This window comes from Hemicordylus capensis, chromosome 4 (genome assembly GCF_027244095.1).
Source record: "Hemicordylus capensis ecotype Gifberg chromosome 4, rHemCap1.1.pri, whole genome shotgun sequence".
Lineage (NCBI taxonomy): Eukaryota > Metazoa > Chordata > Lepidosauria > Squamata > Cordylidae > Hemicordylus > Hemicordylus capensis.
Genome location: NC_069660.1, coordinates 25,405,308 through 25,431,958, shown reverse-complemented (window position 1 = coordinate 25,431,958; position 26,651 = coordinate 25,405,308). Strand labels below are relative to the sequence as shown.

The following is a 26,651-nucleotide window of genomic DNA, read 5'->3' as shown; positions in this document are numbered from 1 at the left end:
CATCTCCGCACAAGTGTCCACTTCCACTCTAGATTAATGTTAACCAAGATTGGTCATGATGTCTGAACTCACCAATCTCAGTTTAGTCTAGCCTACTCTAGCCAAGATCTGTGACTTATTTCAAACTTTGGGTACAGATCTTGGCTTATTTCAAGTAAGTAGGCTAGAACAAGCTGAAACTTGTTTGGACATCACAACTGATCTTGGTTTACTTTAACCTAGTGTGCGTGGATATTCATGTTGGCAGGAAGTGGTGGAGCACACTCCCCCAAGGCTCAGAGACATTCTCTTCACATGAGCAGTGTGCAGAGCCTAAAGGGGGTGTGCGGGGAGAGCGGGTTTGACTTGCTCTCCCTGCAGACGATCGCTCAGTTGTCCCTGGGCGCCCGAAATGGCCGTCAAGATGATTACCGGCCGCATCACGGAGGTGGTGTGAGTAGGTGGGTTTGGGGGCCTCCTGGAAGTCCATGAAAGTACTGCATGAGTGCACAGATGCCGGGAGACTTGTTGTAGCCTCCCTGTCGGGCAGCTACTCATGAGTTGGTGCGGCACGAAGCCATGCCACACCAGCACACAATCATTTAACCCGCTTTTCAGGAGCCCTTGTGCCTGAAACCCAGGTTAAAAGGTGGGCTACTGAGGAGGGTTTGCCGCCACGCCACCGCGGGGAGCTGCATGGCTCCTGTTGGTTCTCATGCACGGCTAAAATTGGGCTGGTCTTCCCTTCAGAGCCAGCATGGTGTAGTGGTTAGAATGCTAGACTAGGACCGGGGAGACCCGAGTTCAAATCCCTGTTCAGCCATTATTCTTGCTGGGTGACTCTGGGCCAGTCACTTCTCTCTCAGCCTAACCTACCTCCCATGGTTGTTGTGAGGAGGAACTTAAGTATGTCGTACACTGCTCTGGGCTCCTTGGAGGAAGAACGGGATATAAAATGTAAAGTAAAATAAAATAAATAAAATAAAGTCTATATATCAGATTTATGTTAACAGCACATGAGCAGAACTATTTAAAAAAGCAGTAATTAGCCTCGTATATTAATGACAAGTTAAAAAAACAATACTGTTACATGGCCAAATGGGATGTGGCCAACAAAGAGAGGAAGAACAATGTTACCTGAAAGCGAATCACACACACACACACACAGAGAGCCACAAGCAAAACATTAACTAGGAGGGGTGAGGGAATGGAAGGGGGGTGATTGTAGATAGGGAGGGACACACAGCTTTATCACATTACAAATAAAACTTTTTGAAGGACCAGAGCATTGGATTGTGGACCACATACATCCACATGAAAAGATAAAAATGGAGAGCCATACCATTTTCAGAGTATACTCTGACAGGAGTCTGCTAACAGCTGAAACTTCTTTTAATGATTACTTGACATTCAGGGCTTTTAGTGTGTCATCAAAGGAGGAAGCGGGGAGAGGAAGAAAGGCAACAGTCAACATTTTGTTTTTAAACAAGAGGCTACACCTACTAGAAATCATGCTGACTTGACTACTAAAGAGAAAAGAATAACAAACTGCAAGCCAGGCATCCAGAATTATTTGCTAGCATGAACGTTTGTAATAAGCAGAGAATTTCAGACTATACCATAAAGGATGCTGGGCTTTCTAAAAAGGCTGTTTGCAACACAGCAAGGAGAATATGGCAAATCTCATTGAGATAAATATTATTACTCAGAGGCATTCTACTTGGTGTTCTGCCAGGCAAAGCCACACAGTAGAGGCATGTGCCCCATTCGCAGATCCTTTCCGCATGAGCTGCGTGCCCACATGACCCGCACTGCAGGCAGCAGTGCAGATCACACAGATCAACAGAGGCCAGAACTCGTTTTGATGATGATGATGATGATGATGATGATGATGATGATGATATTATATAACAATAACAACTGGTTTCTCTCTCTCTCAGTGTCAGCGATAACCAGGTATAGCTGTGAGTTATCAAACTTCTCCTCTTTCTTCCCCCACTTGTTATGTATTACATAGATGTTTAATTAGATTGGGGGAAAGTCTTGGATATAAGTGTGGATTTTAAACAGTGGGATATAGAACACTGAAGCTGGTGTATATACGTTGAAAAGTCTGTTCCTTGTTGCAATTCCCTCTTTCCATGTTTTCATTTACGCAATAAAAATGGTCTGAAGAGAAGAATTGTAGCAGATCCATCATGTGTATTGTGTCACCATTATATCAACTAATAACTGTAGTTGTTGGTTGATTGATTGATTAAGTGCCGTCAAGTCGGTGTTGACTCTTAGCGACCACATAGATAGATTCTCTCCAGGATGATCTGTCTTCAACTTGGCCTTTAAGGTCTCTCAGTGGTGCATTCATTGCTGTTGTAATTAAGTCCATCCACCTTGCTGCTGGTCGTCCTTCAACTTTCCCCAGCATTATGGACTTCTCAAGGGAGCTGGATATTCGCATAATATGTCCAAAGTATCATAGTTTGAGCCAGGTCATTTGTGCTTCGAGTGAAAATTCTGGCTTGATTTGTTCTATGATCCATGTTTGTTTCCTGGCTGTCCATGGTGTCCTCAAAAGTCTTCTCTAGCACTAAACTTCAAAAGCGTCAATACATTTTCTATCTTGCTTCTTCAAAGTCCAGCTTTCGCATCCATAGAGCGTCATAGGAAAAACCATTGTCTAAATGATTCTAATCTTTGTAGGTATAGACACGTCATGGCATGTAAATATGCTTTCCAAGGCCTTCATTGCAACCCTATGAAGCAGTAGTCTGCGGTGTATTTCTTGACTGCTGGATCCTTTACTGTCGACGGTCAATCCTAAAAGGCAGAAGCTATCCACCACTTCAGTGTCTTCATTGTCAATTCTGAGGCTGGTTGCTGTGCCCATTGTCATTAGTTTAGTCTTCTTGACATTGAGTCGTAGTCCCATTTTTTCACTGTGCTCCTTGAGTTTCATTACTAGAGCTTGCAGATTATCTGTATTTGTTAGCTACCCCATAAATTCTCGGGGTGGCTCACAACACAACTTTAATAAACATCCAATAAAAAACAACAACAAAAATCACAACCCACACAAACAAAATACAATTTCCTTTCTTCCTATGTAAATAATGTATTTTATTGATTTTATATTGTTGTTTTTAAGCTTTTAAATTCTGTACGCTGCCTTGGGATTATTTTAACAACAGACAGATAGACAGCCTGTAGATTATAAGCAGCTGCACTCACATATTTGGCCTTTCTAAATTACATAAATAACTTTCTCTTGTCAGCGATTCACAATGTATAGTTACAGATATAGATATAAAAGGAGATCTTGATAGAACAGAGTGTTTCCTTAACTCACCTTGCAGCTTTGCATTAAATCTTGACCCAGGAGTGTGAGGAAATCTGCTAGGTAGGTAGTCTCTGCAGATGTGCAAAAGGCTACACAAGGGAGCTAGCTGAGGTTATGGAATGAGCTTGTCACCTAGAGCGCTGCTAATGTAACTGCACTAATGCAAACTCCAGCCTTCAAAATCCTCTGGAAGGTATGGAAGACACCTGGAGGATTACAGATCTATAAACTATTTTTGGAGCATAACTCCACTCACAGACATTTCAGGGTCAATATGCCCCTTTTCCTCCCTAATACTCTGTTTTATTTCTTCCTTATTATACAGGTATCTGGAGGGTGGCATATCTTGTTCTCTGCTGCTCTTAGAGAGAGCAGAGATCTTTTTCACATGCAGTTATTAGAGATGTGCAGAAACACAATTTGGCTGTCCGAATCGCTGCCACTTCCCTTTAAAACTGAGGGCTTACACAGCCCCTTTGAAGCGGAGGAGAGTGTTGCCAGCAACCACGCAGTAGCCATGGAATTTCATGGTGCAATATAGAGATTTGCTCCTCCTCTGAGATAGGCCCCATATAACACAGCACTCATGCAAACATATTGCACGAATACAGGGTTTTTTGTTGGACTACAACTCCTATCATCCTCAGTTAATTGTGGCCAATAGTCACAGATGATGGGAATTGTAGTCCAACAAGCACTGGCGGGCCGACGTTGTGCAGCCTACAGTAGCACAAGGATGTTGCCCTAGCCAGATGCACTAAGCCTGGAGCTTGAGTTTGAGACTAGTGTTGCACTCGTGCAAACGTGTTTGCACTTGTGCAAAATGGTGGCACCCCTCCTGCTGTGAAACATCCCCCTCATTTTTTTTGCAGGGAATTTTTGCACAGGACCACAAAAGCGTAGTTTCAGACATTGTAGGGACATGGCTTTAAGAGCAAGGCTTAGGCCACATTCGCACATAATGCAGAACCGGAGTTTAAGGGGCAGAGATTGTCTCAGTGTGACATCTGAATGTGTGCAACTGTGATTCTGCCAGACGACCTACCTGAGGTTGGATTTTTAAACTCCAATCCAAGTCCTCAGGTTGCAGTGAGTTCCGTCGCCTCAACCTGAGGTTCCATGCAGCCTGTATTTCATCCAAATTCAGAACTGCAGGCTGCGTTCGCTGTGACTGGAGTTGAAGGAGGAAGCTCCTCCCTCTCTCTGGCTGTGATTGGCTATGTGGGCTGTCCTTCATGCCAGAAAGAAGCCCACACAGCCAGTTTCCCCTCCTTTCTGCAGTCTCGCTTACTGCAGAGAGAGTGAGCTCCATGATATCCAAATTCGGACAGGAGAGCGGGGTTGGGGTTTGGAGCGGAACATATTTGCACAGGCTGCATTACATGCGACTGCATTGGCACCTAATCCACGCTACATGTGAATGCAGCCTTAGACTCATTCATGGAAGATAAGTCTGTCAATGGATACTAGCCCTGATGGCTATAGGCTACATCAATATTCCGAGGCAGGATGCCTATGAATACCAGTTGCAGGAGAGCAAAGCAGGAAAAAGGGTATACCTTCATCTCCTGGTTGTGTGGCTCCCCAGAGGCACAGGAAGCTGCCATATACTGAGTCAGACCATTGGTCCATCTAGCTCAGTATTGTCTACACAGACTGGCAGCAGCTCCTCCAAGGTTACAGGCAGGAGTCTCTCTGTGTTGTATTGGTTATGTATTATTTACATTGTAGTAAATTGGTGAATTTTGTATTTATTTAAATACTTCAGATTATGTGCATTTAGTGGTATTTTGTTTTGCATTTTTTCATGTTTAGTATCACTCCCTTTTATATCATTTTTTCATTAGTCAGGATGTCAACCAGGGGCATAGCTGGGGAGAGTGGGCCCCAATCCTCGGTGGCCCCTCAGAGTGAGGGCGACAATGAAGAAAATAGGGACAAGTGGAGCTAGGGGGCCCTCAGGAGCTGGGGGCCCCAGGTCCTTTGAACCCATCTGCTCAATTATAGGTACAACTCTGATGACAGCCACCATATCCACATCCCCAAGTAAAAATCTTCATTTTAAATCTGAAGCAAATGTTTTGGGGACAACTCTCTGCAATAGCCTTTCTGAAATAGCCTTTCCTCTTGGACTGCTTCCTGTTCTATATGAGCCTGGGCAATCACTATAACGCTAATGACTGCATTTATGTAATCAGGTTTGGTGTTCTTCAAACTGGATTTCCTCTGAGTGCTTCACCCCTAAAGTGAAACTGCATTTGAGTCATGTGCATTTCAGGATGTCACATTTCTGTGCCACCCACCCCCCATGCCATCTCTGTGCATCACTCAAGTATGGCTTTTGTTCCTGCCCCGCCTGGGTATTGTTGCACAGCAGTATGCAAATCCTGTTCAAAAATAGCTTCCAGGAGGAACTGATAGGCATCTCAAACTTGGTCAATTTCTAATCTGTACCAAAACGTCCAAATAATTAGCACTGCAAAGTAAATACATTTATATATGCAGAGGCTGCATTTCATTACTAAACACATCCCATTTTTCTTTCATAACACAATTAAACCTTTAATCTCTCTAGTGAGTTGACTTGTCATGCAGATATAATGCAGCACTTGCACATGTGCAAACACACATACACACTCTTTCTCTCTCCTTCCTGCAAAACCGGTATTACTAAGGAACTCTCCCTCATTAGATCATATTTATAAAGAAACAGGAATGGCTCTTTCCTTTGGGTTGAGAGGTGATCTTTTCCTCCCAGGTTTCAAAAGACTGATCCAGCAACCAGGGAACACAAATCACTCGATGGTTGGTTTTGCTGGAACAACGTATTACAATATAACAAATACACACACACCCCCCACACACACAAACAACAATCTCACATTCTTTATATTCCAATCTTTTCCAAATGGAAGTGAGTAGTTTTGATGCTTTGACTTGTTTTACTTGCTTTTAAAATGGCTTGTGAGGAAGTGGTGACAAAGAAACAGCTGGTGGCTAGCTACTGCTACTACGAATATCTATATACAGCTTTTCAACAAACATTCTAAAAGCTGTTGTTATTTATTTATTTACTTATTTATTTAATATACCGCCCTTCCAAAAATGAATCAGGGCAGTTTAAATCAAAACATAATTCACATTAAAAATATAAAAAATAAAGAAGATGGCTTCCCATTCCAAAAGGGCTTGCACTCTACCATAAAAAGAAACAGAAGGTAGATTGGGGGAGGAGAGCTGGTCTCGTGGTAGCAAGCATGGCTTGTCCCCTTAGCTAAGCAGGGTCTGCCCTGGTTGCATTTGAATGGGAGACCACATGTGAACACTGTAAGATATTCCCTTCAGCGGATGGCTTCTCCCTGGCTTCTCCAAGATAGGGCTGAGAGAGATTCCTGCCTGCAACCTTGGCGAAGCTGCTGCCAGTCTGTGAAGACAATACTGAGCTAGATAGACCAATGGTCTGACTCAGTATATGGCAGCTTCCTATGTTCCTATGACACCTACCACAGCCAGGGATGCTGTTCTGGGACAGTTGATCTCCCCCTGCTAAACAGAAGGGAATCGCCACTTTAAAAGGTGCCTCTTTGCTCAGATAGGAGTTAGCACAAACAACAGCAAATCAGTTGTTGCAAGAAGATACTTGGCCTCTATAGGAGGCAAAATCATCATCCTCACCTACATTTTATATCCCACTCTTCCTCCAAGGAGCCCAGAGTGGTGTACTACATACTTAAGTTTCTCCTCACAACAACCCTGTGAAGTAGGTTAGGCTGAGAGAGAAGTGACTGGCCCAGAGTCACGCAGCAAGTATCGTGGCTGAAATTAAAACCAAAACAAATTTGTTTTTTTCATTTCTTACATGTCAGTTTAGTAAATTTTTCATTTTATCCATATATGTCAATAATGCTTCCTTTAGGAAAACAAACACTGTGTCTTATTTTTTCCGATAGTTTAATTTTTAATTTTTACACAAATGTTACAAAAAGAGCAGATAAAACTCAGCTCAGGAACAAACAAATATAACCCTTCCGTCATTACTTCACTTCATACATTCAGAATATTTGCAAGTACAATCATAAGGTAGAAATCATTTTCAGTATTTCAGATCTTGTATATATGCAGGGTTTTATAGGGCACCGCCATCAATAAAATATAATGGTCTAAAAAGGACACTCTCCCTTTCTGCTCTTTGTGCTTTGTGAATTGAAACAGGCATATGGTTGCCACCTCTCTCTTCCTTGACATCTTGCCCAAACCCCAGATATTTTGCATGATCTTCCATATTCACTTAAACTACAACCCTAAACACCCTAAAAGGTCCTATTGAACACAGTGAAATTAGAAGTAAATTCATGTAGAAGTAAATTCAAATCAACTCAGAAGTAAACATGCCTAGGATTCCTCTTCTTCATTCCCAACAGTAACCAGGTCTTTACCTGTTATTGTATGTCCCTGCATTAATCCGCTCTACCCTTCTCTCATAATCTTTTCTCCCTTTGTTGTTTTCCCCACTGTCTGTTTCAGGTTGTAAGCTCCTTGGGTCAGAGACCTGGCTGGTTTTGCCAGTGTGACTCTTTAATGGCACATTGATGGCACTTCATACAGACATAAACAGTCATTTGTTAACAGTAAAACTGGCAAGCTGTTCTAATTTGTGTCTCCAGTCTGCAAAATGTTTTTGCGGCTTTTAACTTATGGAGGTTGTTCACATGACCAGGCAGGCGGGGCGGCAGCAGTCGGTGCGGGGGGGAGGCTGGCTAAGCATACCTTCCCCCCAGACAAGCAATGGCTTGTTCCTGAGATTGCAGAGCACACTCCCAGATGAGCAGTGCTGTATGCCTGCAGAGCACAGCTCCAGAGGCCAGGACGACGTGTCTAGGCTCCGGGGATCCCACAATGCACTGTGACATGCACAAGGCATTGTGGGATTCCCCCAGGAGACGGGCGCTCTAGGCACCTGTCTCTGTGTCCACTGGGCTAAACATAGCCCCAGCGAACACATGACCCTGGAGCCTCGCTCGAGCCCTTAACCCTGGCTAAGAGTTGGGTTTAGAACCAGGGCTAGGTGGCGCTGCGCTGCCATGATTGGGCCCGAACCCAGTGATTCTCATGCACAGCCTAAGCCAGGCTGGGCTTCTCTAGTCTGTGTTAGGCTGTGTGTGTGAGAACAACCTCAGTAAGTCATTGATTAAGTTCCTGCAATCTCATTCCTACAAGATGAGACAGAAGAAAATAAAATAAAATAAATAAAATAAAATAAAATAGAAACAGAATAGAAACAGAATAGAATGCAGCAGAATTCTTAATTCCAGATAAGCAATTAAAACAATAAAACAAATCAAAGTATTATTTTTTATTTTGATTACTCACTAATCAACAATAAAATAGAATAGAATAGAACTGTTGATTTGTGATTAGCCACATTATAACATGAAGCTCTTCTCATGATCAGTGAGAAGAGCTTCTGGTGGGTCTGCAGGGAGAGCGGGTTTAGCAGAGCTTGGAGGCAGACGAGCAGCCTTCAAGCCTTGGGTGGCCAGATCGGCCACCCACACAACTGCTGGCTCCGTCATGGAGCCACCCCATGGAGCCGATGGGGGCTGCGTGGATTGGGGGCCCATGGCTCCCGTATGTCGGGGCATCCTGGGGAGACTCCCGAGACTGGGAGGCTTGTTTCAAATTCCTGATGGGTGTCTCCTTGTGTGTCGCCATGGTGTGGAGCCACGGCGCGCTGGCACATGACCAGGAAACCAGGGTTAGCAGAGTGCTCGCTCTGCTAACCTGGGTTAAGGGGAGCGCTTCTTTGGTGGGCTAGCCGCCAGAGAACCACTGGGTTCGCCCGCGAGCCTGGTGGTTCTCACAATGGGAGAAAAACGGCTGGTCTGCTTTAGCCTGGTTTTCTCCCATCATAAAAATAGCTTCCATGTGTTAATGGTTAGTCAACAATAAATAAAATTGTTTGATTCTGTTGCTGTTTTATGTTACTATCTGTGCCTCATCCTGTTAGATGGATATTGTAACAATCCTTTCCAAACAAACAACTAATCAGGAATACTGACACAATCATTGCAATATTGTTGTGTGTTTTCTAGGTGTTGTTTCATGTGATCACATTTCACTGTTTTATTGTCAATGTTATCGTTAGTCACTTTGGGAGCTGCTTTGGCTGAGAAGTGGGTTAAACACTTGAATCACTAAATAAGTATTTTTTTATTACTTGACCTCAAATATGTCTTTGATAAATCCACGGTTTTATTAGAATGGGGTTCCCTGCCCCCCTCACATTTCTGAGCCCATGTGTTCCTGATCATGAAAAATATCTGATTTCCATACAGAAGTGATCTCTTCCTTGTGTCTCTCTTCCACTTAGCTTAATGCTAAAGCTTCAGCAGTCTTCCGCCACAGAAATCTGAGAAAGGACAGAGAGATTAACATATCAATGGAACTGGCTCTCCAGGAGTCTAGAAGTGAGGGCAATATTTGCATCTCCATTAGTTAACAATGGAAGCAAAGGCAGTCTCCAAAATTTGTGCTTAATCTGATGGCTGGGTCTTGTTTTTTGTTTTTTTTTAAAGAAGAAAACTCAAAAAGGAAAAGATTTCACACAGTAAACCCCAAATAGGCATAGGATCCATGGCCAAGCTAGTGGAGTGCTGTTCTGAATAGAGGCTTCCTTCAAACAATTGACTTCCCCAAGATGGCCAATGATTAGCTGTCATTATTTAGCTAATCTCCATTAAGAGAAAATGAGGGTTCCTCTAACCACAGACCTTGCTGAATATGGAGCTCATTTTTAATATGAATCACTGGTGGCACATTAATCATTGAGACCAAGCATCTGTATTGATTCATTTCTAATATTTTTCAGGTCAGCCAACAGCCGAAACAATGGATGGCACAGCTTGGGTTTGGTTCTGCAATATTTAGTGCATGGGGCACATTTTAAGTTGAATCTCTTTAGTCTGAATGATAAAAGTGTTATTTGAAACAGGGCATTTTAAAAAAAAGTGTAACCAGACACAAAAAGTGCAGGCCCAGAACAAAAATCAAAAATCATGCAGTTCTAAAAGAACATTTGTGCAGTCCAAAAATTCAAGTCATTGAAATAGTTGTATTATGTTAGCTGATGTAAAAAAAGAGAGAGAGAGAGACTGATAACAATGAGAAAAATAAAGTGAGTAATCCAGGCTCCTCCAGAACACAACCCCTGATCAAAATGTACCTATTTCACCTCCTCCTGACAAAGATGCTTTCCACAGACTCTACAGCTTCTCCCCTGAGTCCTCACCAAAGGATATAACACTCTTCTGCAATAGCTCTGTCAGATTCTGAGTTCTGAGGATTTTCTCTCACTCTGTAGACTTCAAAATGTCCCAGATTGTGCTCTAGGCAACAAAGGATGTGTACACAGTCAAGGAAATACACAGGTGTGCATAGTAGCAGCACATACCATGTACATGATTACACTCACATACCATTGTGCAGTTCTGGATTTTCTTTTTTTTAAGCCCAAGTTTGAAATCTATCCCTTTCTCAATGTATATCTTCCCGAGGCAGAATTCTGTTTAGACAGGGGAGAGATTATGAGCACAATAACCGTTCAGGCAGAAAGTACTGCCTACTGTCAGTGAGATGGGTTTGGATACTTACTTAAACCGATGGGCAGTCTGAGTTGTTAAAAACACAACAACAATTTATATTCCACTTTTCAAACAAAAGTTCCCAAAGCAGTTTACATAGAGAAATAAAAATAAATAAATGAGGTGGCTCCTTGTTCCCAAAGGGCTCACAATCTAAAAAAGAAACATAAGATAAACACCAGCAACAACCACTGGAGTGATGCTGTGCTGGGGTTAGATAGGACCAATTGCTCTCCCCTTGCCCAATAAAGTAAATCACCACTTTATAAAAAGCGCCCTCTTTGCTCAGTTAGCAGGGGTTTAATTATTTAAACCACTTACTTACTTAAAATAAAGGAAACAAGAAAAAAGAGAAAAAGAGAGAAAATAATTCTATACCACTCCCCCCCACCCTTGAAAGCACTTACAACATAAACATGGCTTATAACACAGTCTAAATGGGAAAAGAGAGAGCGAGGCAAGAGGAAAATAACAACATTCAGATACCAACTCTTCACAGTACTTTTTCCACAAGCAACCCTGGGAATCATAGTTCCCCTAGGGGCGTGAAGCCTGTACTACCAGAGAATCATCAACATCCTCATATAACTCCCAGTTTAATAAATCTCATCTCTGCCAAGAACTCACTAACACAAATAGTAGAATTATATCTCAGTAATGAATGAGATTGCGGCTTTCTTTTCTTTCTAACACAGTCACTTCTACTACAAGGTAGTAGATACAAACAGTTCCTTGTTTCATTTTGATCATTGTCATTGTTGAGAATTCTGTTTCCAGGGACTTGATTAGTTACACACCATCAACCCGTAATTTCATGTTGCCATTGATCTTCTGGACTCTTTTCCAATGGACTCTGCAGAAATATAATGCAACAACATCCAGGGTTGCCCTGATGTTCTATAAAGCACAATTCAGGAAGGAGAGCTTGTCGAAGCAGAGTTTGGTGTTTGTCTAATAGTGGCCATACTTGTATCAATGATCAGCTTGAAAGCCTAGCCTCAGTGTTGTATATTCTGTATACCACATTGCATCCCAAGTGTGAAGGACTATCATTATAGCTATTCAAACTTCCTACTTACCCTCTTAGCTCACACTTGTTTCCAGCACCTGAGTGCAACCTTTAGGCTTGAGCTTGGAAATTTCTTTGCTAAGTAGGCAAAGAGTGGGGATTGTCTTGTATTTAGTGGTGAGGAGCAACGGGATCAATTCAATCACAGCTCAGTATCCCTTCATTGGTTGCGGCTGGTGTTTCCTTTGTGTGAGCCCTTTGGGGGACAGGGAACCATATTATCATTATTGTTATTCTTTATCATTATCATTATATGGAAACTGCTTTGATAACCTTTTTATTGGAAAGCAATGAGGCTATACACACGCATGTGCAAAACCGGGCTAAGGGATCCCAGCCCGGTTTTGCATGCATGTGTGAACCCGATCCCAGCATCAACACGGTGGCAAACTTGCCTAAATAGCCACCCATCAAAATGAGGTTATTTTTCTGATCGACTGCAGGGAGGCCGGGGAGGGGAACGGGGATCCCCATGATGCACCACATACTCGTGTGGTGCATCATAGTATTTCCAGGGGCCAAGACAACACATCCCGGCCCCCGGCCCACCATCCATGCTGCCTCGGCACACACAGGAAGCACACCCAGCAATGCCAGCTAGATAGTCTGTGGGGAAGGTAGGTTTAACCCGCCTTCCCCACAGCCCGCTCTGGAGCCGTTCTCACTGCTCGTGAAGAGAGGCTCAATATTTTGCTCAGGGAAGGGAAGGGCCTCCTCCATGGCTTCCCCGAGGCTTTGGAATGTGCTCCCTGCTGCAATAAGAGCCCCTCCCATCTCTGACAACTTTAAAAAAGGCAGTCAAGACCCATGTGTTCATCCAGGCTTTTAATCAGACTTACAATCAGACTTAATTGGGCTTACAAATTCACATTGTGTTGAATTTGTAACTTGTTTTAATGTTTTAATTTTGCTTTGATTTTGATTGTTTTATTGTAAACCACACAGAGACATAAGTTTTGGGTGATATATAAATATGATAGATAGATAGATAGATAGATAGATAGATAGATAGATAGAATAAATAGTATACAGGTAGGCTGCCGATATGTTTCCCGGTGAAATACAAAGTGCTGGTTATTACCTATAAAGCCCGAAATGGTTTGGGTTCAGGCTATTTAAGAAAGTGACTCCTTTGTAAGGAACCCTGCCGTCTTCTACGATATTCTGGAGAGGTCCGGTTACGGTTGCCACCAGCTCGTCTAGTGGCGACTCAGAACCAGGTTTTCTCTGTGGCTGCCGCAGGGCTTTGGAATATGCTCCCTCCTGAAATAAGAGCATCTCTTTGTCTGTTTGTTTTCAGGAAGACCCTCAAGACTCTCCTGTTCTTGCAAGCTTTTAATTAGAATTAATTTTAATAATTTTAATAATGTATTTTATATCATTTTATGTATTTGAATCTGTGATTTTTTAATATTAAAATTTTTTTTAAAAAAATTGAGCCCCTGGTGGCGCAGTGGTAAAAAAACTGCCGCCCTGTAACCAGAAGGTTACAAGTTCGATCCTGACCAGGGGCTCAAGGTTGACTCAGCCTTCCATCCTTCCGAGGTCGGTAAAATGAGTACCCAGAATGTTGGGGGCAATATGCTAAATCATTGTAAACCGCTTAGAGAGCTTCCAGCTATAGAGCGGTATATAAATGTAAGTGCTATTGCTATTGCTAGAGATGTACGTATCAGGCAGTATAAAAATATGAAAAATAGAATAAATAATTAAAAATAATAAATTGTAGTAGTAGTAGTAGTAGTAGTAGTAGTAGTAGTAGATAGGCTCATCTATGACTTCCCTCATAACTATAAATCAAAAGGGCGTCTGTGAATTTCCTAGCTGTCTTTGCACGAAAGCATAACAGAACAAGAGCACAGGAGAGCTAGCCTATGAATGAAGGAAGACATCCTTTCTTCCCATGACGGTGCTCAGCAACCACACAGGCTGAAACTGAAAGCACTGACCTAGTTGCAGTAAAAGGGAGCTGCTTATCTGCCCTTGTCATGTAAGGTCAATGGAACATGCAGTCAGTAGCTTGGCACACAAATATTGGCGATGAAAGATCGCACTGTTTGTACAGGGCAAAGGACGAGCATTGGCATGTCTTAGGCTGCGGTGCAGATGATCGGTCCTCAGATAATCGAGATGTGGGATTGCAGAGTGTCAGGCCCATGCACTGTACACACACTTTGTTAGTCTGGACTTCGGCTCTTGTGTCTTCCCCCTGTGTTGCTCGACTCCTGCTGAGCTCATGGCTGCAATGCCGCTCCAACTATTGTAGCACAGAGAGGGATACTCCTGGATCTCCTGGTGACAGTAGTCTCATTGCCCCTGTTACATGTATTCCTTATTTTTCTTTGTGGTTATAGTCTCTAGTTAAACTCATCAGAAAATAGGAAACTGCCTTATACTGAGTCAGACCATTGGTCCATCTAGCTCAGTATTGTCTACACAAGGGATTCCCAACATTGGGTCCCCAGATGTTATTGGACTTCAATTCCCATAATCCCCAAATAAGGCAACTGGGGCTGGGGATTATGGGAGTTGAAGTCCAATAACATCTGGGGACCTAACACTGAGAATCCCTGGTCTACACAAACTGGCAGCAGCTTCTGCAAGGTTGCAGGCAGGAGGCTCTCTTCTCAGCCCTATCTTGGAGATGCCAGGAAGGGAACTTGGAACCTCAGATGCTCTTCTCAGTGTGGCCACATCCACTAAGCAGAATATCTTACCATGCTCACACATGTTGTCTCCCATTCAAAGGCAAACCAGGGTGGACCCTGCTTATCAAAGGGGACAATTCATGCTTGCAACCACAAGACCAGCTCTCCTCCCACTTGTTTCTCAGATTTCTGTGGTGCTTCAAGCAGTACCTTTCCCCACTGCCAACTGCAACAGATGTCTATGAGGTTGTACACAAGGCCTTGCTGGGGAAGGCGGGCAGGCTGAGGGGAAGGAAGGACCTTGCCTGCCTACCCCGAGCAGCCATCACCCTCCCCTCCACTGTATCATGCACCCACATGAGCGGCAGTGTGCTAGTGCAGCAGTGCACCCACATGAGCGGCAAGTAGCCTACCTCACAGGACTGTTGTGAGGATAAACCAGTCCAGGTACATTGCTCAGGGCTACTTGGAGGAACAGCAAAATAGAAATGTAAAAATTACTACCTAACTAAATGATGTGGGCTAGTGGAATTTCTTCCCAATTCTTTATTATTTATTTATTATTTATATTTGTATACCTCCCTTCATCCAAAGACTGCAAAGCCGTTAACAACAAGATAAAAAGAGCCATACAAATTTCAGTATAAACAACCTGAAAATTTCCTGCCCACCACTAACATTTAAGCAACCTGCCTAGTGAGCAGGAGGCTGTTGGTTCGAATCCCTGCTGGTATGTTTCCCAGACTATGGGAAACTCCTATATCGGGCAGCAATGCTATAGGAAGGTGTTGAAAGGCAACATCTCATACTGTGCGGGAGGAGGCAATGGTAAACCACTCCTGTATTCTACCAAGGAAACCACATGGCTCTGTGGTCGCCAGGAGTCGACACCGACTCGACAGCACAACCTTTCCTTTGCTTTCTTTTTGATTTCACACCCACGGTTACTGTCCACAATTCCTGACTGAATCACACCTGCAGGCTGCAGTCCATCCCTCGGTTACTGTCCCCTAAGGTGTTTTCTGTATGCATACAGTATGTAGAAAGCCAGGGCAGCGGGATTTTGCACAATCGCTCTGTTCTGGTACACCAAACTTCCAGGGATCTGCCCCCAGCCCACATATCACTGTTCTGCTTCACTGGAGTTCTAGAAACTCACTGCAACATTTCTTGGTCACTAGATTTTCAATTCATGGCTGCTCATAAGTCATACATTTCCTCCACATCTTCACTACGTCACAGAAAAGACTGAAACCACTGCTGTATTGGGGAGGGTGGTTTGTCTGCTGATGGAATCAAGCTAGGGAACACTGGCATTCGATCAGGAAAGGGAAGGGGGTGAGGGCTGACTGAATGAGTTGAAGAACTGAATTAGTTGCAGAACTTTGTACTGTATTTTATGCGAAAGGAAGACCACTCTGAATTTAAGATAAGCCCCCTTGATTTCTAATATCAAAGAACCTGGAAAAAACTTAGTCTTGGATTCAGGTACATACAGTAAATGTCTGCAAATAAGCACACAGTTCACTGTCTGGGAATGGGAAGAAACAGAACAGCTGTTGTGCCCTGATGATGATTGAAATTGTTGTTCTTCCACACTTCCATGCCCCCCCCCCTTGTGCCCAGCATTCTCCTCTGAGTCTGGAGAAGCTTGGTATGGAAAAGGACAAGAAGCAGGGGCATAGCAAGGTTGTAGAGGGCCCAGAGACAAGATTTTAAAATGCCACCCCCCCACCCCCCATCACTGAAGCTCAGCTCATGAAGTAAAGAAATCTTAAATGAGGCTGAATAGTGGTAACAAAAAGCATATATGTCTGTCTGTATATGTGTGTGTGTGTGTGTGTGTGTGTGTGTGTATTCATCCTCCAAAACTGATGTGAGTATTAAGACCTGGAGCTACCAGAACAGCATGTCTTTCTCTAGTACACACACAAACACACACACACACACACACACACACACACACACACACACGGTTTTGTAAATTGTGGACGATGCAAGTCATTTAAAGGTACTAGAGACAGACATGCTGTTCTGGTAGCTCCAGGTCTTAACACTCACATCAGTTACGGAGGATGAATACAACTGAAGGAAGCCCGGACAGGTGCGCGGCTGGGGGAGTCAGTCATGTGACTTGCCTCTGGTGGGCCCCCAAGGCAGTGGGCCTCCAGACAACTGTCTCCCATTGCCCTATTATAGTTATGCCCCTGAAAAGAAGAAAAGGAAAGGAAAAACAAAAGGAGAGGGAGAGAAAGGCAAAGGAAAGCAAGAAATGTTTTCTCTGGACATTGTTCCTTCCTGCTTCTGGAAGTAGTTTTAAGTCTATCTGCAGCTACAACATCAGGGCTGCCTTTGAAGATGTGCAGCATCCCGCAGTGGGTCCTTTCCATTCAGGCGTGGAGCCAGACTGCCAGTGGCCCGTGTCCAGCCGTGGTGGTGGTCTCGCTCACCCTGCCACCCGCGTCTGACGTCAGACGCGGGGGCTAGCCTTAAAGGCAGGGAGGAGTCACTCCTGGTCATGCCGCGAATGCAGAGGCCATTTGACTCCCGAACGGGGGCCGCGTGATTCTCTTTATTTAGCAGGGGGTGAGTAACTGGCCCTATCCACCCCCAGCACAGTACCTCCAGTGACTGTTGCTGGTGTCTATCTGATGTTTCTTTTTAGATTGTGAGCCCTTTGGGGACAGAGATCCATCTTATTTATTACATTATTTCTCTGTGTAAACCGCCCTGAGCCATTTTTGGAAGGGCGGTATAGAAATCGAATTAATAATAAATAACTAATAATAATAATAATAATAAACCAGCACCCCCATGTCTGATGTCAGACACGGAGGGGGGGTGGTCAGGGCTGCAAGGCGCGGCCCCTGATTAGCAGTGGCCCAGGATCTTTGAACCCATTTGCCCAATGGTGGCTCCGCCCCTGTTTCCATTGATGAGAGACTTCGCATCATCCAGGGGTTCCCAACCTTTTTATTAAAAAATGTGCCCCTTCTGTTGCAAACCTTCAATTCAGGTACCCCACAGACATTGGGGCTATTCTCACGCACAGGGAAAACTGGGCTAAGGAAGCCCAGCCCGGTATTGCTGTCATGTGAGAACCACCGGGTGACGTGTGAGATCCCAGTGGCAGCACAGCGGCAAACCTGCCTCCAGAGCTCGCCTTCAAAACAAGGTTAAAAGCACAAGATGCATCACTGAGGATGCGCAAGCAGTGCTCAGTGCAGCTGCACTGTGGAGACACAGAAGGGCTCTGAACATACTACAAATACCCTTAGGAGTACTAGGACCCCCTCTTGGGAACCCCTGATGTTGTGACTGGCTTTTCAAATGGTCCAGGAACAGCTTGACTATACAGAAGCCAGCCTCTTCATAAAAGGAGAAAAACCATAGACTAATAGACTTTATTACCAATTTATTTATTAAGTCTGGCTACTTTTCTAATTCCCTGTAGTATCGAGAAATGCAAAGAACAGCTTTCTGGTTTGCTGAGCTAATTGTTGGCCATGAATTCCACAAATCTGGATTGCTTCACAAAGGCAGTCATTATACATCCAAACCGGTTACAAGATGGGAGTGTTGAGAATTCTGGCGCAGAGCCACTTGGTTAATACATATAACACTTGAGTTCAGCTGCATGTAAGATTGTGGGGTTTGTCTGAGCAAATCTAAAGTGCCAGAGCAGGGTAGGGGGTGGGTGGGGTGGGAATAATTGTTATCAATGCACTGCAAGATCTCTGATCCCAACTCGAAGTTTTGCACAGAAATTGGGTCTTTCCTCCCTGCTCTGCCACAACCGTGGCATTTCTCTTGCACTACAGAAGCTATACTTGTTTGTCAATATTCAGCGAAAATGTTTGAACATTCCATGGCATCATAAGCAGCCCAGCTTGGCAAAATGTCTAAAAGTAGACCCCTTTAGCCTACTGCATGTATATCTATCTATCTATCTATCTATCTATCTATCTATCTATCTATCTATCTATCTATCCTTACAGTGGGCTAAACTGGAGATTCCCAGCTTTTCCAGATGTTGTTGGACTGCAACTCCCCTCATCTCCAGCCACAATGTTTTTATTTACCTTTAGCCACTCTTCTTTTACCCACTCTCTACTTTTCTCCACTTTTACCCAGTACAGCGAGCCCAGAGTGATGCACATGGTTATGTTTATCCTCACAACAATCCTGTGAGGTAGGGTGGCTAAGAGATAAGTGACTGGCCCAGAGTCACTCAGTGAGGCTCTACACATTGAGGCTATTCCCACGATCAGGCAAAATCGGGCTAGGGGAGCCTAGCTCGATTTCACCTGATCGTGGGAATCACCGAGTTTGCAGGTGAGCCCAGTGGCCTCCAGCCGGTTGACCCGCCAAACCACCCCTCCTCTTAAACCAGGTTTATGGAGCTAAGCCCGCTCTCCCCGCAAACCCCCTAGAGACTCTTCTCACTAATCGTGAGAAGAGCCTCATTATTAAAGTGTAGAGCTAAGAAGGGTTTGGTGGGGAGAACGGGCTTAGCCCACTCTCCCCACACACAAGCAGTCGCTCGCTGTTGGGTGGCCAGGTTGGCTGCCCAGACAAGTGGCGGCTTTGCTCCTATGCCTGGCCGTGGCTCGCTGGCCAACTCTGGGGGTTGAGGGAAGTGGAGCACCACTGTGCTCCATCCCCCTCCCCTCTACTGGGGTCCCCCTCCCATCTCCCCACCCCCAAGTGTGTCAGCTGCGGCTGCAAGCAGCCACAGCTGACACACAATCAAAATAATGAGGTTAACAGAGCGCTCACTCCATTAACCTCGTTTGGGGTTAGAGGTATTTAGGCGGTCAAACCACGGGGCTCACCCACAAGCTTGGTGGTTCTCATGATGGAGAGAAACTGGCCTGAGCTCCCTTAGCCCGGTTTCCCTCCATCACGGGAATAGCCTCAGTGAGTTTCATGGCTGAATGGTGATTTGAACTCAGGCCTCCCTGGTACTAGACTAACACCATGCTGGGTCTTTCCAGTCCTAGTTCAACACTCTAAGCACTACACCATACTGGCTCTTAAAGCAATGAGATGCCAAGGATATTGCATGGCTGCTCTCACATTACATTTTTTGGGCAGGGATTAAATTCTAACAAGTTGTTCTAGTAAGAACTAATCAGCCTAATTCACTGTCTCTACAACTGGACTAAATTTGGTTCTGACTGAGGTCTACAAGTTAGATCTCTTGCACCTCAAATGTTCATGCACCTGCCATCTTGGATTGGGGTGGATGACATTATTACGAACGACACCATTGAGGTGTCCCTGTGTGTCACTCACTACAACTGTACCAAATTTGGTTCAAATCGGTTAGACAGTCCTCAGCTTAGTGCACTTGCACCTCAAAAGTTTACATGTCCACCATCTTGAACTGGGTTGGATGAAATTGTCACAATCTACAACATTGAGGTGTCCCTATGTGTCCCTACAGCTGTACCAAATTTGGTTCAAATCGGTTAAGTGGTTCACAAGTTAGTCCACTCAGGCCTCCAAAGTTTACGTGCCCACCATCTTGGATAGGGGTGGATGACATCATCATAAACTACACTGTTGAGGTGTCCCTATGTGTCCCTACAACTGGATCAAATTTGCTTCAAATTGGTCCAGGTGTTGCGAAGTTGATGGGTGGGTGGGGGACACACATGGAAGGACACATGGACACACGGATGCACACACAGAATGCCAGGTGATCTCATAAGCCTACTGGAAAGTGGGCTAAAAATAGAGTATTGCAGGGACTTTAGTTCACTTCCTGGCCTGGAGGCCTATCTCTCTCAATCCCAGATGTTTGTGGAGCTCTGGTTGCTCAGTGGTATAAGAAAAGGACTCTGCACATCCTCAGAGACAGACAGTTATTAATTTCCCTTATCTGAGGACCGAGACATATTCTGGGACAGAGCCAGAGGCAAGGGTCAAATGTACCTGAGCCCTGCTTCAGTCAAGGTAAGCCCCAATTCATATATATAATTGTCAAAATCTCTTGCCTTCACAATGCCCCCTTTTCAAAAACATTCTTATTCTCCTAATAATTGTATTTTGCTGCAAACACACATTCTCTTCTCTTGTTCCTGCCATGCTGCAGAAAAGAGCAGAAAACTCACATTTGATAAAGAGATAAAAAGTAATCAATTAAGTTAAATAACTTGGAAAAAATGAGCAAATATAATGATAGACTATCTTTATATTTGCTAAGTTTTTCACAATGAAACAGATTAACTTTCCCAGTAATAGAGTAGCAAAACCTTTGAGCTTATAGTTTTATTCAAAAAGAAAATAAAACTGCACTGTTGTATGTAACAATTTGCTTTGGACTACAGGCAGACATCTGTGTATACATTTATTACAGATACAGTGAGTTTTACCACTAACAACAGGCATGTTTTAAAAAATCCCTCTGCCAACCAAAAGATCAAAAGTAAATGCAAGCACTGTGAGATGTCTATTTTTGTGTTGGGATATTTTAGAGGCAAGTGTCTTCACTGAATTACTCAATTAAGCCCACAGTTTAACAAAACTCTTAAATAAAAGGGTTTAAAATAAAGCTCTCAAATAAAGCTCTTTAGCAGGGTGTGGCTTCAGAGAGAAAGAAGAAAAAAAAACCCAGACTGAATTGTTATGTGGAAACGATGGCATTTTTGACTACTGATTACAGTATTGTGCTGAACATAGCATTAATCATGCCTGCCCACGTTTCAAAATCCTGAATAAGAAAAAATAAGCGGCTCCCCTTTCCTAAAATTCCCTGCCCACTTTCAGCACTTCATAATAACCCGGTAGTCCACACCCTCATCCATGCGGAAAATAAAGCCAAGAAATCTAGGTCAGGAACTTATTCTTGTATTTGTTCAGATCCCACTCCTACATGTATGTTTTAAAACATGTTTTTGGGTGGTGGTGGTGGGGAGAAAAACAAAGACACCTTAATCTTGTTTGCTGTTGCCTAGGAATTAAAAATGCATTTTAGTATTTGGAAATTCTGATCTAGATTTATTTTCAAATGGGATCTAGCAAAGCTTATCTTAATGGCATGATAAGCTCTTGCAGGGTGGTCTGCTAAATATCGCTGTGGTTGGGTTCATCTGGCATGTTGAGCATTGGTTAGAACTTCTAGAGAAGAGTGAAACATTGTGTAAACGAAATAAGTAGAACACAATGTTCTGTGCAGTGGATATGGTAAGAGTAGAGCTCACAGGTCTGCATCCCTCCCCACCCCCAGGTAAATTCATTTAGAGAGGCTGCAGTCCTGAAGACACTTATTAGTGGAGTTGCCAGCTTAGCAGAACAAAACAACCCAGCCAGATATTGTGCCTTCAAAAACAGCTTGATGTACAGAAATCAACAGATGAACCTTTTAAGAACATGGAGATAAACCGTCTTACCCACACTACCCACCCAACCCCCAACCGGTACAGCAAACGTGTGGAGGAGACATCCTGCCAACAGTGTTCTCTCTAATTTTTTTCATCCGTGTGCGGAATGCGTTTTATTCTGGGCGGCAGTATCAAAGCAGTATCAAAGCACATGCATTCAGAGTGGGGCCTTCCTGATTCCACCTGAGCGGGATCTAAAATTAACTGAGCGGACATCCAGAAACTTGTGAGTGCACACACACGTGCACACCTTAGAGGGAACACTGCCCCCCCCAAACAGATGCACCCCAGCCCCATTCATTCTCCACCCCCTCTCCCAGATTCTAAAAGAGAACCTACGTGCATGTAGCTAACTGCTAAGAGAGCAAAGAGGCAACTTTTAAAGTGGTGATTCTCTTCTGTTTAGCAGCGGGAGAGCAACTGGCCCTACCCAGCTCCAGCACAACATCCCTCTAGTGGCTGTGTTGCTGGTGTAAACCGTATGCTTCTTTTTAGATTGTGAACTCTTTGGGGACAGGGGACCATCTTATTTATTTATCTATGAAAGTTGCTTTGAAAACTTTTATTGAAAAGCGGTATATAAATATTGATAGTAGTAGCAGAAGGCATGTGTATATAGGATCTCTTTACAGACATCAGAGATGTTGGGGTGATGGTCAGCAGCACAGTGATATTAGGGTCACATTAGGCATGGTTTCTGCAAAGGTAAATCTTGCCTCACCAGCCTTTTGGAATACTTTGAGAGTGTTAACAGGCATGTGGATGAACGTGATCCCAGTTGACATTGTAACTTGAACTTTCAAAAAGCGTTCAACAAAGTTCCTCATCAAAGACTCTTGAGAAAACTTAGCAGTCATGGGATAAGGGGACAGGTTCCTGTGCAGATTGGTAACTGGCTGAAGGACAAGAAACAGAGGGTAGGAATAAATGGACAGGTTTCACAGTGGAGCGAAGTTAGAAGTGTGTTCTATGCTGGGACCACTCACTGCTCTTTAACTTGTTCATAAATGATCTAGCAGCTGGGATAAGCAGCGAGGTGGCCAAATTTGCAGATGACAGCAAACTATTCAGGGTAGTGAAATCCACAACAGACTGTGAGGAGCTCAAAAAGGATCTCTCCAAACCGGGGGAGTGGGCAACAAACTGGCAGATGTGGTTCAATGTTAAGAAGCGTAAGATGCATATTGGGGCAAAATCCTGCAACTTCATGGGGTCTGAGTTGTCGGTAACTAATCAGGAGAGGGAACTTGGGGTCGTGGTGGACAGCTAGTCGAAAACGTCGACTCAATGAGGCGCTTCACATGTTGTGGGCTGCTGGATTGGCTGCCTAGACGAGCGGCTGCTCTGGTTGGGCGCTCTCGCCTGGCGGAGCTCCATCGGGAGCTCTGGGGGTTGGAGGAAGAGGAGCCCCCCAGAACCCCAGGAACGCACAGCGCAAGTGCGTGGTGCCCTCCTGGAGTCCCCCCTCGCCTCCCCTCCCCGTTAACTTCATTTAAGGGGAGGGGTTGTTAGGTGGGCTAGCTGCCAGAGAACCAGCGGGCTCACCCTCGAGCTCAGGGGTTCCCACAACTGATCAAAACCAGGTGAATGGAGCACAGCCCGGTTTTGATCAATTGTGAGAATAGCTTCAATGTGTAGCAGCTTTGGAAAAGGCCAGTTCCATGCTTAGAATTATTAGGAAGGGGATTGAAAATAAAACTGCTAATATTATAATGTCCTTATACAAAACTAGGGTGTGGCCACACTTGGGAGTACTGCGTACAGTTCTGCCATACAGTAGAAAATGAGGTGGCGGCAGCTTACACTGCCCATTCTTTGCCTGGCCCTTTGTCTCCCCTCCTCCCGCAATTGCTGTCTCATGCAGGGCTATAGAGGAGCTGCAGAAATTTGGCAGGAGAAGTTAGGAACATAGGAAGCTGCCATATATTGAGTCAGACCATTGGTCTATCTAGCTCAGTATTGTCTTCACAGACTGGCAGAGGCTTCTCCAAGGTTGCAGGCAGGAATCTCTCTCAGCCCTATCTTGGAGAAGCCAGGGAGGGAACTTGAAACCTTCTGCTCTTCCCAGTGGCTCTATCCCTTAAGGGGGAATATCTTACAGTGCTCACACATCATGTCTCCCATTCATATGCAACCAGGGCAGACACTGCTTCACAAAGGGGACAAGTCATGCTTGCTCTCACCATTGAGAGTCTCCATGCTAGGATCATTTTCATTTGCAATGTATCTGCATTCAAGGCGGTTTTTAAAGATAGCAACAAGCATATTTCAAACAAGAGCTCTTAGTTTATTTCCACGTTTGTTTTGCAATAGCCTTCTGAACAGTTTGTGCACCCTTTTCAGTGAGGAATATAGAGGGTTGCTGTTTATCTGTGCTTTGCCCACGCTGAAAAGGAAAGGAGTTGTTATCTCATATCTAAGCTTTCCAGTTTGTTTTACCAACCTTTGCACCAGTGCTTTGAAAAACATCTTCATCTGTAGACATGGGCTGACATACTGTTCAATGTTACACACGTGATTGAACATAATGTTCACACAGTTGCACAAGAACAGTGTGTAAACTCAATCAAGCACATATTTTCATGGTTTTGGATGTATCATGAAACTGTGCAAATGGAATTTTTTTGTGCTTGTGCAAGTGTGCTCTTGTGCAGCAATGCAAACATTATGTCCCACCACATGTGTAACGGTGCGAATTATGTCTGCCATTAGTAGGTGATACTAGACCTACTCACACCTTATGTTCAACACATGTACAGTCTGTGCACAGTGTATGCATGTACAGATCTGTACATAAGTATAGTTATCCCGATGGTAAAAGCCCATATTCACATATTATATTCAGATATTGTATTCAATGATTTACATATTATATTCAATGCATGTATAAATTTAATTATTATCATATTATGCTCAACACGCTTCCTATTTAACCTTGCATTTGAAGGGTCCTGTACGCAGGTTCTCTTGTTAACTGAACCAATGTACAGTCATCCACACACAAACATGTATATGTGTACAGACACCTAAATGCACATGCAACATAATGTCCAAATAGGGCTTTTGTCTCCTATGCTGTGGAAAGCATAACTTGCTGATTGACATTGCAGATCAAGCTGTTAAGAGTACTTGCTCTTCTGTGCTTGACCTGTTTTGTATATCGAGCACAAGAGCAGGCAAGGCTGTTTTTTCTGGTCAGTTGGCAGTCCTACCCATGTCTCCTGACACTGAACAAGGGACTTTTGAAAAGGGCATTCTGTCAAATGACATCTGGAGCAATTGCACACTACTTCACTCAAGCCATGTCTTCTAAGAACATAAGAACAGCCCTGCTGGATCAGGCCCAAGGCCCATCTAGTCCAGCATCCTGTTTCACACAGTGGCCTGCCAGATGCCTATGGGAAGCCCACAGGCAAGAGGTATGTGCATGCCTTCTCTCTTGCTATTGCTCCCCTGCAACTGGCATTGAGAGGTATTGTTGGAAGTGAAGGACTTTGCGCTGCCTCATGCTTCAATGACAGAGCGGGACAGACTAGTGAGTCAGAGGGCTAGAGGGGTCAAGACATTGGTCATTACTCCTCTCTACTGCTCTGATACTATAATATTTTTATTTATTTATTTATTTATTTTTACATTTATATCCCGCTCTTCCTCCAAGGAGCCCAGAGCGGTGTACTACATACTTGAGTTTCTCTTTCACAACAACCCTGTGAAGTAGGTTAGGCTGAGAGAGAAGTGACTGGCCCAGAGTCACCCAGCTAGTCTCATGGCTGAATGGGGATTTGAACTCGGGTCTCCCCGGTCCTAGTCCAGCACTCTAACCACTACACCACACTGGCTCTCCTTTGATATGTAGATTGCTACTCTCAGGGACTTCCTTCCTTCCTCTCTTCTCCCTAACACACACGCTCGCCTCTCTCTGTGTACCATGTGTGCAGAGATGCAAACAGCATATCTCTGCATCCAGTTAGCTAGCTAGATTAGAGATACTATCTCTCCACTTTCCTATCTAGAATGGAGTTCTCCAATAAAGACTCCTCATATTGATTTGAAACTGTGAACTGGCTCCAAATTTCTTTTGGCTCTTAGCAGACACGCATGCCTGGTCAGACTCTGCTGTGTTTTGCCTCTGTGCACTCTGCTGTAATAGAAAGGTATCTCTTACCAGAGAGAATTCCCAACACCTCTGAGGCTAGAGATGGCCCACAGCCACCAGACTAGTAGCCATTGATACAGTAGACCTGTCCACCATGAGTCTGTCTAAGCCCCTTTTAAAGCCATCCAAGCTGGTGGCCATCACCACATCCCATGGCAAAGAATTCCATAAATTAATTGTGCACTGTGTGAAAAAGTACTTCCTCTTGTTGGTCCTAAATTTCCCGACCTTCAGTTTCATGGGGTGACCCTTGGTTCTAGTGTTGTGAGAGAGGGAGGGGAAAAGCCTCTTCTAGTAGTCATTTAGCAGCCAACTACTGTTCAAATACAAACTCAGCAATAGTGAGGTGCATCCAGCAGTAAACCAATTTAAACTGCAAGTGTGGTCACACCCACACCTTAATTAACAGGATGTGACCATTGTATATGTCACAT

The 26,651-nt window shown here is 44.1% G+C and overlaps 1 long non-coding RNA gene across 1 annotated transcript; it reads right to left on the bottom strand.

Moving 5' to 3' along the window:
• Window positions 1-9,239: 9,239 nt before the first annotated feature.
• On the bottom strand, window positions 9,240-10,840 carry LOC128322212 (uncharacterized). The gene is made up of 3 exons (XR_008305594.1): window positions 10,792-10,840; window positions 10,539-10,701; window positions 9,240-9,725 (listed from the first exon to the last, which is right to left on the bottom strand). It is a non-coding gene; the product is annotated as an uncharacterized LOC128322212 (long non-coding RNA).
• Window positions 10,841-26,651: the final 15,811 nt, after the last annotated feature.